The sequence below is a fragment of the Arvicola amphibius genome, chromosome 1 (assembly GCF_903992535.2).
Source record: "Arvicola amphibius chromosome 1, mArvAmp1.2, whole genome shotgun sequence".
Lineage (NCBI taxonomy): Eukaryota > Metazoa > Chordata > Mammalia > Rodentia > Cricetidae > Arvicola > Arvicola amphibius.
The window spans coordinates 41,109,757-41,124,063 of record NC_052047.1 but is presented as its reverse complement, the minus strand read 5'-3'; positions in this window follow the sequence as shown (position 1 = coordinate 41,124,063).

The window sequence follows — 14,307 nt, the reverse complement described above, 5'->3', positions numbered from 1 at the left end:
AATAATTTAATTCAGAGTAGAATTTGTTATAAATAACTCTGGACTCACACACATATGAGTATTAATACAGCAGTATTTAAATTATCCAAATGCAATTTAAAATCAAGAGCAGTGCCTTAGTTATTTTGTCAAAAGCAACTTCTAGAAGTACGAACTTATTTGAAACCCCAGGTCAGTAACCTACCATGTAAGAAATTTAAGACAGTAGGATTTTGAAGCAAGTGGTCACTGTACAACCATGATCAGAAAAGATATAGGGATTAATCTATTCTACTGCTCAGTTAGTTCTCTTTCTCCACTTATACAGCCTACGATCCTAGTCAGGGAAACAGTATCATCTTCAAAAAAAGGGGTCTTCCCACTTCAAATAAGGCAGTCTTGTTAATCTTACACAAATAGACCCATAGGCTCACATCAGAAGTGATTCAGGGAGGTTCTGTAAAAATGACAATCAACATCTTCTGTCACAGGGAGCAACGTTAATATAAAGTATTCTTCTGTTAGTAAGTAACAAAATAAATCCAATAAAAATATTTGTATTTGCCTAGTCACACATATATAATCATGAATAGATAACAACCTTGCTGAAAACACAAGCTCATCGATGTCTCAGAGAATTAAGAATTGTCAAGTACCATTAAGTTTCACCATGTGGTTCTTTAATTACCTGAGTGGGATTTCAGCATTGGAGAGAATGCATTAAAGTAGCAGTAGCAAATATTTGAGTAAAAGACCTTACTGAATGTCTATTAAATTACCTTACCATCCCATTAATACATGGTGTGTCAGACAGAGTAAAATGCACACCTTCTTCCATGCATGGCTTCCCTCGGGTCTGGCAGGGCCTAGGATGCCAGGTCAGGTAGATGAGCCAGCTCATCCACAGCTGGCCTTCCCATGGCTAACAAACCCCTGAGGTGCCATGACAGGGTAGATGTGCCCATGGTGAGGAACAGACCTGGTGAAGATACAGTCCAATTGCAGTGAAGAACCAAGAATTTTTTAGTTATCCATCCTATGAGATTACCATCAAGGAGATCACCAGTCATAGAAAAGAGGTTGCCTGAGGCTAAGATAAACCATGTGAGTTAAAGATAGAAGAGCTGCAGAATTGGAGTTGCTGAGGTTGTTTGACCTCAAAAGACTTTAAGTCCCAGACATCTGACATTTATACTAGTGGTCTTCACTTTTGCTTTTATTTGAATGTAGCTCTTCCCTGGTGTTTCCTTGTTGGAGTAGAAAGGATGTAACTTTTCCGAAAATTTTATAGGAGCCCACAGTTGAAATAATTTGATTCTTTGGAGGAACTTTTGGAATTTCAGAGGTGCTCAGAACTTTTAAAAGTCTTTGGCTCTTTTAAAGAAACAACTTTGACAGTGGTTGTAAATTGTAAAACCTGTGAGACTGTTATTGTTATACTACTTTTAGCTCGTGTTATTAATATGAGATGGTTTGAATGAACAAGAAAGGAAAGTTTATGTTTTAATCATTTAAGAGTTTGTATGTTAAATTGATAAGTATTTGTGCTTATTTTGGGAAATTAACACAAACATAGATATATATGAGAAGAAGGAAACAACTGAAAAGAATTCCTCCATAAGATTGGCCTGCTGGCAAATCTGGGTGGCATTCTTTATTTTTTTAAAAAAAAATAAAATTATAAAAAAATAAAGAAAAAAAGGAAAACAAACTATCCTTTGTCATTTTACACACCAATCCCAGTTCCCTCCTCCCACTCTCTCCAACTTTTCTCACATCCCACCCTCATCCTGATTAATGATAGTTTGGGAATATAACTCACTGTGATGGTTCCACACTTGGGAATGTTGTTTTGCATGGTAGACACAAGCAGGCAGAACATGCCCTGGGAGTAAGACAGTAAGCATCATTCATCCATGACCTCTGAGTTCAGGTTCCTGTCTACTCTTGGCCTAAACACAAAAATGGATATTTAGTGATCAATATTTAAAATTATTTCAACAACAACCATGAACTGAATAATAATTAAAGTTTAAGGTGGTTATATTTTCAGATTCTCCTTTAAAAAGGTAGCCAACTTAAGGCAATTATATTTTTGGCAATAAATTTTGTCACTCAATGCACATATATTAGAGAGTAAAAAAATTCAGAAAGAATATGTCATATACATATGCTTCTAAAAATACAAAATTAAATGGAAAGATTGAAACCTAAAATATGTGCCACTACTGTTCTTTATGAAAAGGATACAGCCAGAATGAATAAATTTAAACAGGTAATAATCTATGACTATAACAGACTTGCACATTTAGGAAAGCATTTATTTTTTTGAAAATAATATTTGAAAATATTCAAATAATAAAATATAAGTTAAGCCTAAATGAAATATCATCTTCCATATCAATGGGGAAAACAGTAAATTTGGCAATGATGACAATTGACAAGCATGATAATTGACAAGAATTTCCATATTAAGATTTATTTTTTATAAATATTGGGGACAATAATGTGTATATTTCGAGAAAACTTAAAAGTAAAAACATCATGTAATCTAGCATTTATACTCTTATATATAAGTTATAGGACTGTGCTATATGGTTGGGCAGCCATTGACGGCATCTAGCAATTAAAATTCAAAATTTAAAAAAATATAGTAAAATTTGATTATGTAAAGAAGTTAGTTACACAAACCACTTCTGGTGTGTTATAGCTACTTACAGTTGTAGCTACATTTTGTTCTGCATACATAGCAACCTTTTTATCATGTAAACCCAGTTACATTTCTAAGATCAAAAGTTTATTATATTGTTTGCAATAGATATAATATTACAAGCAATTCTAAGGTTCAGCTACTCACAATAAGTAGAGCAATATTAATAAACTCTCAAACTAGGAATATATTAAACAATGGATAAGTATTGGATTGACATACTCATTAGGATTTCATTTATGTAAAGGTCAAACAAACAAAAGAGATTGTTTTATTAATAACATTTCCACACATGGGCAAGATCTCATACAAAGTTTGATGGAAATAGAACATTTAGAAATTTATACATTCAGAGGAGTCAGAGAAAGAAAAAATGTGGTGGAAAAGAGAGAAGAAAGGAGGAAGAGCCATAGAAAGGGAGGGAAGAGGGAAAGGATGGGTGGGAAGGAGGGAGAGACAGATCAGTGTCATTGAAAATCAGAGAGATCAATTCATATTTAATTGTCCAGGTTCAATACTGTGAGATATTGGGAATAGAAATGGAGAAGAAAGATTTTCTTATAATAGACATAACACGTTTGAGGAACTATTGATATATTCAAGTGAATGTTCCCACCAAAATTTGTACATTTAAGGCTGAAATTATAGAGATTGGTTTGAAGTAAAAGAAAAGACATATCGATAAAGAGATAATGATTTATGCTGTGATGTTAGGTCAAAATTTTAAAAACAAAGCTTTAAGAACAAATTAAAAAACTAGGGGATACAAAAAAAAAAAAAAAAAAAAAAAAAAAAAAAAAAAAAAAAAAAAAAAAAAAAAAAAAACAAAGGCAAAGGCTTGGAAAGCCTGATTTAAAAATTTAAGTCTGTGCATATAGGGCACTAATACAAAAACTGTCCCATAACTAAATGGTGTAAATATATCTAAATATATCGATAGAACTTCTGAAAGGAAAATATCATTAAATATCTGCCTATTCAGCTCATACCAACATTACTTATTTTAATTTTAAAATTATTTAAATATAGGTCTAAAATATTAAATTATTTTAATGATTCAGAAATATATGCAAAATATGCATGTTTTGCATTTTATTTCAAGGGATTCTAAAAGCTCATATATCAATGAGGAACCATTTGAGTTTCAGATAAGGTTCTGTTTACCATGAATGGCATTGAATTCATCTACTCATGATGTCCCCAGGTACTGATAATAAGTAGCTGGTGATATCAAGCAATAAATAAAAAATCATACGACTCACTGTAAGGAAAAGGGAATATGCAGATGATGAGTCTGAAAGAATAGTTGAGTGGGTGTATAGAGAGAAGGGCTGCTAAACACTATCTTTAAATTAAAGACCTACCTATTGCAATCACACACCCATTGCATCTGCAGCTGCATACATAGTGCCTGCATAAATATTGTCTGTCAAAAAAATCAGACAAAGATGGAGGAGGGGGAAGAAAGATGGGTTGTAATTGCCTTCAGTTGAGTACCTATTCGTGACTCTGTCAGGCTTCAAAACATAGTTACAGTCCAGTGGTCAAACAGACATGGTTAAACTAAATGGGCCAAAACAAATCACAACCCTTAGACTGCAACAGCAAGTGGTGTTGCTGCTCTGCATGTAGGTGAAGTTTTGTTAGGGTAGGATGTAAGAAGGAGATTAGTGAGAACCGATTATATCCATGTTAAGTAGCTGTCAAAGAAGAAAACGTATAAATACCCTTAAATATCATGAAAATCTTTTTAAATTACGCAAGAACCACAAGAAAAAAAGCTAAACAAATCAACAAAAATAGAATAAATATCTGCCGCGCACCGTGCCTCCTGTCTGTGCTCTAAGCACTAGAACCCAGTTCACGAGCTTCGGGCAAGGGGCTGGAGGTTAAGGAAACACACTCAGAGACAGAACGACACACGGACCTCCAATCACTGGTACCAAAAGCCCCTTTTAATAGCACCATGGAGGCTTAAATACCCTGCAGTCAATGGCCAACAGGTGAAAATCCTATCCTCTGATCCTCTAGGTAAAGCACAGCCTTTAGTAACTTCAATTAGAAGGCTCTAGACAGGGAAGAGCAGCTTAAAGCCAGGACTCAACTAGTCCCAACAAATATATTTGATAATTTATAAATGGGGAACTATTTATGCTTTGGTCACATGTCAACATTGCACAGTTTTTAAGGCAGACAAAAATGATCTATTCTCTGAAATCTGTATCATGTTTTCATGACAAAGGCAACCAGTATCCTTCCATTAGAGCTTCTGTAAAAAAATAAATTCCATTTTTATTTGTGTGTTTATCCACATGCGTGTTTGTGTATATATGTACCTGCGCCGTAGCACACATGTGGAGGTCAGAGGAAGTCTTGTAGGAATCTCTGTTTGCTATGTAATTTTGAGAATGGGACTCTTATCTTCAGATTGGAAAGCAAGTAATTTTGCTCACTGAGACAACCTGTTGGCCCTATGCTAGTTTTCTAAAAGGAGCAAGACATTGTTACTATTAATAATCACCCTACTGTACAGCATGATAACAAAACCTCCTTCTATTGTTTTGTGACTGGTTCCATTGTTTTTAATATCTTTCCCCCGTGTAAAATCTCTGACATTTGGTAATGAACATTGTCATCTTCTATCTACACAAAATTCCATTGCTTTTAAGAAGGCTTCCTTCTCTCCTATCTTGTTTAGTATGTGACCACTGAGAATATCATTCTCTGATTCCTCTCTGTAACAATTATCACTGGGCTGAGTTGCAGATCTACAGAATACATATATTGTTTTCTTATAATTACACCTTTCATTTCATTCTACAAGAGCAAAAATATCAAATAGCTCTACCCTTTATTATTATATTATATTATATTATATTAATTATATTATATTATATTATTATATTATATATTATTCTTACACCCGGGTGTTGACTATTTGACAAAAGGTGTGGATAAAAAAATGTATTGATGGTATTAAGTCAAATTTCCTTATTTTTGTTAAGTTTGTGGCCATGTACATAAAAATGCAAGGTCTTTCAAGAGATTTGGAGTACAAAAAGTTATCAATATGAAGAATATAACTAGATCTAGATCATCTATAAACTCATTACATTTGATTCAACATTTATTACATTTTCCTACTTTTTCATATGTAAAGGCATGAGTGCACATTCTTAATGCAAAATAATCATGACTGATTATTCTATTACGAAATAAGTTGAATTTAAAAATATCCAAATATTTCTGATGAGCTAAATTTAAATTTCCATTAAAATATCTTCAAAACAAAAAATCTTTTGACATATTATTTATGTAGATGGAAATGGAATCTATGTATGTGTGAATTTATCCCATAGTTTGCAGAATTCAACACCAAAAAAAGGAGATGGCAATATTAGAATTTATGTCTCTTTTTCTTATCTACATTTTCTGGGCAACTGTTGTTAATTGTTGTGATAAAGCCTGATCATTAAAGGTTTACACAATTAAATGTGAGGATTAAAAATTCACCCATTTCCAGACTTAGATATTAATCCATGATGAGAACAAATTGAATTTGCCATACATAAGCTTCCCACTCTCACAGATGTTCTGTGAAATCTTTGGAAACTTGGGGATTACCACTGACATATTGATTTTGTGGAACTCATTTGGCTAAATATGTCAGAATGAATTTGTATATTTCAGTCTATTAGACAAAAGGAAAAAATTCTTGTAGATTCACTGCAATTCCTTAGGGTGTGTGAACTTATGTTCATTTTTCTGAGAGCAGATGTTTTGAGGTAATGCCCTTTCACTTTGATGTTATATAAAATTATAATTTTCAGTCATGGTTTTCTTTGAGATAATACATAAAATATTTAAAGAAAAAACTACTTTAAATGTCTATAACCAAGGTCAGTCAAAGCCATTTATACTCTTAAAAAAGTCTGAAGAGATTAAGCTTTGAAAGATAGACTTCCCTGAGAGCATATTATCAGTGTCTACACATTCTAATCCACTGTGACACTGAAGAACTTTAAGGTCAGCCTGACTAATGAAAAAGTCAATTTTATTATGTAACTAGGAAACAGTTGAGAAAGAATAATCAATTGCATTTGTTTTTATAAGTTCAGAATGACTAGGTTTTCTCTTAGTCATGATAACAAAACCAAAGGGTGCCTTGGAATTTTATACTCTAAAGAGGGAACATTCAAACAGTAGACAAAGATTTATCATGTAAGGGTTCTTTCTGAAATTATTACATCAAATTTCTGGCCTTTAAAACAGTTGTTTGGTTAGCAATGGCAACAGAAAATTTAAAACAAACAAAAAAGCTCCCTCTCTTTCTCCCTCTTCTCTCACACATTATTAGTGCATTGAGTCTCTTCACTAATCACAGATTGATCTGTCAGAACAAATGGGTTATAGAATTACAGGAAGTTAATGTACTAATATGCCTTTGCCTGTAAACCTGCTATTTCATTTTCTTGCACTGTTAATTTATTTAAATGTATTTTTCATTGACTTCAAATAATGATTTGATGCTATGTTAATTTGATAAAATAAGAAGTCTGAAAGATAAAGCAGGATATTGAATTTAAACCTTATTTTGAAATTTCTGATCTATAAGTTGAGATGGAAAAAAAAGAGTTTGCTCTTTGGTTTGTGTAGCCACAAAAGTGTTCTTTAGAAAAGACTTCTATAAACATTACAAGCTAGCATTTTCACAGGACTTTTTTATTATTAGTAAAGTTATGGGAATGCTAGTTGGTTAAATAGACTCAATTTGCATAATTCATTGAAACATTCACAATTTATGCTCAATTTCTAAAAACATCTTTGCAATGACCTTCTTTTAAATTATAGATAAATCTAGAAAGGAAATACATTTTTTACTGTTATTTTGTTTTAAAATCTCATAGCTTGTTACAAAATATTAAGCATAAGAATAGAATTTGGAATTACTGAGTTGAAAGAGGATGAAAGATTAGAAGAATATGTTTCCCTATGACAATTGTTCAAAATGCTTCACAAACACTTAACACTGCTTCAGTTTAGATTAATTGACAGGAGATCTTATATCTTAAAATTCATATTAAATTTTATTTTTATTTCTTCTGAGTGGGGCCCTTTCTTGAGCACTACCAACTTAGTTTACTTATTTACTTCGAACATGTTTTAATCATTATACTTATATTTACTTATTGTTCTTAACCTATATAAATGGGCTTTTGTAGCTGGAGGCTGCTTATTTGTTACCAGCCACACAGACCAACAATAATTACACAAAAATTATATTAATTAAAATACTGCTGGCCAACCATTTAAGCATATTGCTAGCTAACTTATATATCTTAAATTTATCCACTTCTATTAATGTCTGTATTGCAACATGGTTGTGACCTTCATGGTAATGTTCATTCCGGCATCTGGCGTCTGTCTCTTTTTTCATTTAATGTTACTCCATATTCATGATTAGGCTACTTCCCTTCAATTATTATATTTATTAACTAATATCTTAGAATAGACCAATAATTCATCCAACAGTTATTGGAGGTAAATGGTTGACTATTTAAAATATTATAATATTTACATAATGGGCATATCTATTTGTGGTTTGTGGTTGCTTCTTTAGTTAATATTAGAATCTCAAAGAGGTGATGGTGAGCATGTGGACTTAGTATTTAGTGAATGAACTTCTTTGCCAGTCCACTGGATGTGAATGACACTTCAACTTTTTTTCTTGTGGCACCTACATGGCTTCTTCCTGACTCTGCCTGCTCTCTCCTCCTCTATCTGCTTGGAATTTCTGCTTTGCCCTATTCTTTATTGCAAGAGGCCCACAGCAGCTATTTTATTAACCAATGGTTTTCACAGAGGGAAATCCCACATCAGATTTTAAAAGTGAGATGCAGGCTCACTTGATGGAGGACTCTGATTGGTTAATAAAGAAACTGCCTTGGCTTTTTGATAGGGCAGGATTTAGGTGGGTGGATTAGACGGAACAGGATGCTGGGAGTGAGGCAGACGCCTCGGGCAATGGCCATGCCTCTCCTCTCTCGGTAAGATTTGATGAAGCTCCAGCCCAAGATGGACATATGCTAGAATCTTCCCAGTAAGCCACCACCTCGTGGTGCTACATAGATTATTAGATATGGGTTAAAGCAAGATATGTGAGAATTATCTAATAAGAGGCTACAACTAATGGGCCAGGCAGTGTTTAAATGAATACAGTTTGTGTGTTGTTATTTCGGGGTATAAGCTAGCCAGGCAGCTGGAAGCAGAACAGCAGGAACGAAGCCCGCAGCTCCTCATTACACTCACTTTTAATGAAAACTATTCTTATTTTCTCTAAAAATATTTCTTTAAATATGAAACTATTATAACATTAAAATCTGATGCAATTTTTATAATTGTGTTTAAACCTTCTTTCTTTTTTTTTTTGGTGTGTGTGTGTGTGTATGTGTGTGTGTGTGAAAATGTGCAGAAATATGATGATGCCAGAGTACACCTGTGAAAATAAGAGAAAAGCATGACTTATAAGAGTTAATTTTCTCTTTCCAACACTAGAGTTTTAGCAACTAAACTAGGGTCCTCATGCTTGGTAGCAAGAGCGTTCATTTGCTGAGCCATCACATTCATAAGCTCAATATATTTTGTAAGGTTACTTTCCTAAATTTGAAAAATGCATTTGCAGCAATTCATATTTACCTTCTTTCATGATCAATATACTTACTACCCCTTAAGAAGAAAACCTGTTACAATGGTTCTATATAACTGGAAATATATTACTGTTCCATTTTCTGTTTATATTTTTTTCTTTAGAGTTTTATCTTCTGATTGTCAAGAGAATTGTGACTTAAGATAATAAGGCATCCTACTGAATGGGAGAAGATCTTCACCAACCCCACATCAGACAAAGGTCTGATCTCCAAAATATATAAAGAACTCAAGAAACTAGACTTTAAAATTCTAATTAACCCAATTAAAAAATGGGGCACTGAACTAAACAGAGAATTCTCAACAGAAGAAGTTGAAATGGCCAAGAGACACTTAAGGGCATGTTCAACCTCCTTAGCAATCAGGGAAATGTAAATCAAAACAACGTTGAGATACCATCTTACACCTGTCAGAATGGCTAAAATCAAAAACACCAATGATAGCCTTTGCTGGAGAGGATGTGGAGTAAGGGGAACACTCATCCATTGCTGGTGGGAATGCAAACTTGTTCAACCACTTTGGAAATCATTGTGGTGGTTTCTCAGGAAATTCGGAATCAACCTACCCCAGGATCCAGCAATACCACTACTGGGAATATACCCAAGAGATGCCCTACCATATTCCTACCATATTACAAAAGCATTTGTTCAATTATGTTCATAGCAGCATTATTTGTAATAGCCAGAATCTGGAAACAACCTAGATGCCCCTCAATGGAAGAATGGATAAAGAAAGTGTGGAATATTAGAGTACTACTCAGCGGAAAAAAAAAAAAGAAAAAAAAAAGACATCTTGAATTTTGCACGCAAATGGATGGAAATAGAAAACACTATCCTGAGTGAGATAATCCAGACCCAAAAAGATGAATATTGTATGTACTCACTCATTTGTGGACTCTAGCCATAAACCAAGGTCATTAAGCCTATAGTTCACAAGCCCAGAGTAGCCAAATAACAAGGTGGACCCACAGAAAAACATTTATATATCCTTCTAGAAATTGGAAGCAAACAAGATTACAGGGCAAAAATTGTGAGCATGGGGGTAGGGACAGGGATGGAGGTGAGGTTGGGGGAAAGGGGAGAGGGGGAGAAGGGAGGAAGAAGGAAATATCTGGCAACAACTTGGGGGAGTGGGAGAGTGCAGATGGAGGAAGAGCGGATATAGGAGCAGGGAAGAAGATACCTACATTAAGGGATCCATTGTAGGGTTGGCAAGACACTTGGCTCTAGAAGGGATCCCAGCTAGGTCCTTGGACAGCAGCGGAGAGGGTACCTGAACGGTCTTTGCCCCACTATCACGCTGATGATGTGGCTGACAATGGGGGCTGACTGAGAAACCATTGGTAATGGCACTGGGACTTGTGTTTATGGCATGTTCTGGCTTTTGGGGACCCTAGTCTATATGGATGCACAGCTCACTAGGCCTGGATATCCCACAGGGCAGGGTTTCCTGCCCTCTCTCAAGCAGGGTGGGAGAAGCCTCACATTGGAACCAAAACAGAGATAGTAATTCATACCGTCTGCAAGAAAGTATTCTTCCTGTTCCTTTAAGTCCCAATGTTCGCTGGTTACTATGGTTACTGTTGGGGTTACTGTTTTGCTTTCACAAAAACCCCAGAAACATACGAGCTAAAATCACTGTACTCTACAATGTGACAGACTAGTCAATTGTTCCTTAACATGTTCCCACTCATATTGAAAAGATACCCTTCCTGGAATATTTAAGTTCATCACAACTGGTTTATATGAATGAAACATTTCAAACATATAGATAAAAGTAAAAGAAGGTAAACAAAATCTTGAGACCAAGAGACAAAAAGGGAAAAGATAACGTGAACATACATATTTTGAAAAAGATTCTCTAAGAAGGAGGAGGCAGAACAGGGAGCAGAGGGATAAAGGTTACTCTGTAAATTGCTACCTACATTCACAATGTGAAAATTACTTTCCTTTTATGTAAAAACAATCAGGACAAAAATCAGCTGGTGATAAACAATGACAAATCTTACTGTTCTAACACAAGTCTTAACTCTTAGTCAAATGTTCTGCAGAATATCTCTGAAACTGTCTATTGTCTAACAGGCAAGAAAACATTCCCAGTCATAAACAATAGATAAAGGAATCTTAAATACCATTTTTTATAATCTATAATCACTGAGTAGCTTGGATTTATTTACTATTGTTTTTTCCTCTTTTAATATTTTTAAAGGCCAATTGTCAGTGGATTTATTGGTGCTGAAGGGCCTTGGTAATAAAATGTCTTTGGCTGGTGCTCTTTTTGACATTTATGTCATGCCAAATCAAACTACAGTTTTATTAAACTTTTATGGTTGCTGATTTCAGTTTATTAATTTCCTACTTTCTGTAATTTCAATATTTACAAAAGACACCTATTCAGTAACATTTCTTAATCCATAGCTAAACTTCTTTTTCATTAAGAAAAATGAGTTTTTTCTATTTTATTATCGCAGTTCAGGTGATATAACACAGGAAGTAGCAGTCCCACAATGTTTTTCTATTTCATGTAGTTTGGGTAGTCTAGAATTACATTTTATTACTCTGAAAATGCCCAGCTATCCAGATCACAGAGGTTCCACTAAGCATCAACAGTCACGATGCAGTTTCTGACCATGCAGCTGTTAGAAAATGGCCTCCCACAGGAAAATGCTGTACAGCTGCTGGATGTGACACACAGTTCTTAAGAGGGAGTTGTCCTTCCTCCCCTCTCCTCCCTTATCCTGCCTTCCTCTCTCTCTCCCTCTCTATGTACCTACCTGCCCCCAACTTACATTCTCCTCAGTGCCCTTCTCTTTTGTCATGTTTTCTTCTCCCCACCCTTTTAACTATACTTATATAATTGCAGTTACGTGAGCTATGTTGAAAACAGCCCCTACACATCAGTCAAAACCTTCTACAAATAACCTAACTTAATGCTAATTTCATGAAAGTTTATGTTTCTATTCCCAATCTTGGTTCTTTCAGTTTAAGTTGAAGGAAGCAGCATCTTCTGGTAAAAATCACAATGCCAGGCTTGACTTCCTTCTTTTTTATAGAAATTTTTTAAATCAACTCTTGTCCAAAAGTTTTTCATGAAAAATTCTAGAAACAAGTGACTAATAAGTTTTAGACTGTATACTGTTCTGAGTAGCATGTTGAAATCTCACCTCTGTATCTTGTCCAGCATCCCCATGCAGTGTTTTCTGCCATCACTGAAAACTGCCTAATTGTCTTAGTTAAGAAATCAGCTACTAATATATAAGACACTTACACCACATTCTAATAACTTATATGGAAATAAATTGTTATAATAACCACCCTTCATTATTGTCTGTTATTAAGTCTTTATTTTATAAACAAATTAACATATTATGACAATCATATGAAATAAGAACTTTATGCCAGGTTTAGGGTTGTGATTTCAGACATTAATTGTGGTCCTGGAACATTTCTCTGATAAATAATTCAAGACTTCTTGCTTAAAATAATTCTGAAACATGTAAGGCTTATGCTTTACATTGTGGTCACTTTTATTAATCATGTCTGCTACATGTTTTGAAAATTAAATTTGGTATGGGCTTTAAAAATTAGGGTGACTATCAGATTTATTGTTATATTTAGTATACATATATTTATAAATCATTTCTTTGGTAATCCTAATTCTATTAAACTCAGTACCAATTTAAATAATAAAAGATAGACTTCTGGATACCTTTTCATTTTCTCTTAACTACTTATTCCATATGTGACAGAGTCTTAGCTGAATCATTATTTTATTTATTTTATAAGTCCTTTGAGAATTTTGTACAAAATATTTTGATCATATTCATCCCTCCTCATTCTCCTCCTAGATCTACTTTCTTTTTATTTTCCACCCCACTTTGTATTGTTTCTTTGTTTTCACCCATTGACCTCCAATTTGTGCTGACATATATATATATATATATATATATATATATATATATATATATATATATATCTGTGTGTGTGTGTGTATAGTTTTGTGTGTGTGTGTGCGAACTTCCATTGGAGCATGATAAATTTACCTGAGTTAATACTTAAAAAAAAACTGAACCTCTCTCTTATAACATCTTTCAGTCACCAATACCTATCTGCTTACAAGTGATGGGAGCTTATGTCTAGCCCATCCCCATTCTAGAGATGGTCTTGATGGAGCTTGTCTGGTATTATAAATGTTGTAATAACCACTATGAATCCATATGTGCTGTTTCCTTGTCGTGTGTGGAGGGCACTGTTTTCTTCTTTTCTTTTCTTTTTCTCATTTTTTTATTAAAAATTTCCATCTCGTCCCCTCCTCCTCCCCCTTCCCTCCCCTCCCCTCCACCCATATTCCCACTCCCTCCCTCTCCAGGCCAAAGAGCCATCAGGGTTCCCTACACTATGTTAAGTCCAAGGTCCTCCCAACTCCCCCCAGGTCCAGGAAGGTGAGCAACCAAACTGACAAGGCCCACACAGAGCTTGTCCTTGTCGTAGAGTCCAAGCCCATCGCCATTGTCCCTGGCTTCTCAGTCAGCCTCCACCGTCAGCAGACATGATTAATAAAAGTTACCACCTCTGATACTTCCAGGTTTCTACCCCTTATTTTCCAAGTGTCCCTGAGCCTTGGAATGAGGGAACACAGTATAAATGTTCCATTTAGCACTTAGATTTCTACAGTCTCTTATTTACTGCACCATAGCCATTGCTGTAAGATTGATGATTGTATTTACCCACCATCATACATAGCACCTTGTAGAATTATAAAAACAAGTTAGTTGGGATGAAGTTTTCAGGAGAATAGCAACTTAGCTTAATATATCCATGATTTGTTTCTCAAAGATGTAGTGTCTTCAGCAATATGGACTTGCTGTCAAGTTCTGTGGGCTAACCAGAAGTGTTACTAATACACTATAATGT